Raw genomic sequence first — 391 nt, forward strand, 5'->3', positions numbered from 1 at the left:
TCTTGCATGTTGCAGGTTTCTATTTCTTTATTAAAAGAAAAGCCTCTTTCAACAGTGGCCTGTCCATGAGACAAAATCTGAAGCTTGAGGCAAAATTGCAAAAAGCTCTTGGTAGTTACTAATGGCGCTTTTCCACTGCATGATACGACTCGGCTCGGCACGGCTCAGTACGGTACGACACGGCACGGCTCGGCTCGGTTTGCGTTTCCACTGCAGTTCAGTACCGCTTTAGAGTGGGTTGGATTATTCACATGTCGTTATAGTTGCGCCGCCTCTATTGCCGCGACTCGTGAAAAACTTTTCATTCCGCGTCGCCCCATCAAGCTCACTGGATCCGCTCCTCTGCTATCAACGAGAGGAACGTCTGTACTTCCTCAACAGACAACGAAAC

This window comes from Sinocyclocheilus anshuiensis, unplaced genomic scaffold (assembly GCF_001515605.1).
Source record: "Sinocyclocheilus anshuiensis isolate Anshui unplaced genomic scaffold, SAMN03320099.WGS_v1.1 scaffold1945, whole genome shotgun sequence".
Lineage (NCBI taxonomy): Eukaryota > Metazoa > Chordata > Actinopteri > Cypriniformes > Cyprinidae > Sinocyclocheilus > Sinocyclocheilus anshuiensis.